The sequence below is a fragment of the Urocitellus parryii genome, unplaced genomic scaffold, assembly GCF_045843805.1.
Source record: "Urocitellus parryii isolate mUroPar1 unplaced genomic scaffold, mUroPar1.hap1 Scaffold_123, whole genome shotgun sequence".
Taxonomy (NCBI): Eukaryota; Metazoa; Chordata; class Mammalia; order Rodentia; family Sciuridae; genus Urocitellus; species Urocitellus parryii.
Genome location: NW_027551918.1, coordinates 496,158 through 497,806, shown reverse-complemented (window position 1 = coordinate 497,806; position 1,649 = coordinate 496,158).

Genomic DNA, 1,649 nt, shown 5'->3' with positions numbered 1-1,649 from the left:
ACATGATCCCTGCCTAGCTTCTTCCCCACCTCTAGGCAATCCTCTCTTATTGAATATAGGTTCAAGTTCAAGAAAATAGAATTTGATATCCTTTATTTAGACAATTCCTTTACGCTAGTATTACTTAGGAAGCCAAAAACGGGTAGAAGAACCTCCTGGAGGTTTTGAAGGAGATGTAGGAGCAGAGTCCATGGAAGTCCTTCAGAGCACAAGACTAATTTCCCTTTAATGGGCTCTGCCCATGAATCAAGAACACAGGATCCCTTGACAAAGACTCATAAAAATTATCTTCTTTGTGAATCTTACATGTAGACAATGGCTTTCAAATGTAAAAACCAAGAATATGTCACCAGTCTTCTTTGATTCCATGATAAGTATCTTTCTCAGGCAACAAGTTTCTCTTTTTCAGTGGAAGAAGATTTATAACAAAGTGAGATAGGAACATAGGATTTGTGTGTGTGGGGGTAGCATATCAATTAATATTTAGCAATATCATTCCAATGCAAAGGGTTAAGTGCCACTTTTAATGAGTCTTACAACATCTAAAATTTAAAAAAAAATCATTTGGCCCACACTTATTAGACACAATTATTTGTTTGATTTCTGGTATCAACTTTTAGTTTTTATATACAGCTATATATTGTTTTCATCTATTTTGTATTTTCAGCTTTAGGAACTACTTGGCATTTATCTGTGCTAAGAAGATTGTATTGGCTTCTATAGGATTCTTTCCTATTTCGATCCTTCAAATCATAGCCTTAAGTTGGAAGATATTGAATTTGCTTCCTAAGAACTCAGTTCTAAATGTAACAACTATATTTTGCAAGGTATTTCACAGGACTCCAGACAAATACTATAGATTTTTGTTCTTTAACTATTTTTCTATACCTCTCTCCTCTTCTTTTAGGATGGGTGAATTATAATTAGTGATTGTAAAACACTGTCCTAATTTCATGTATTTTAACCTCTAAATGCTGGCAACAAACTTTAGTGATGTAAACTAGGACTATTAAGTAATGACTAATTCAAATATATACTTTTACATCTGTTTCATAAAATTGGAATTTTACTATATAAACAAGTTGTTATACAGCTCTCTGAAAAACAAACACATTATACTGTCAGCATTTTAGGATGATCTGCAATGATCTTATTTTTTTAAAATATAAATTGTGAGATTGTATAAAATTATGGAGTATTGATAAAGAATAATACAATATCACTTATTGGTTAACATTTAGGCCCTTATGGGTGTTAGCCAATTATAAATCATGTTGTGATTAACATGTCTTTACATATCATTGTCTACAGTTTATTTTATTTTATTTTCATATGTTCTTATAAATTAGTGAGAGTAAAAATTTTGAAGCTCAAAATATATTGCTGGCATTAAATAATATTCTATAAAATATTTTATTTAAATTATATTAAATACTTTGACATCAACACAAAAGAAATGAAGTAGATAGAATAAAAAACATAATAATAATAAATTTCAGACTTCTCTCACCCTTTATTAATCAAATGGTCCTAGACCAAGAGAGATAATTTGTTAAACCTATTAAATAAAAAAATATGTGGAGAATTTGTACCCAGGAAAGGAGTGAATTATACAACTATTCTGAGTATGAAGATTCCATTAGTTATTA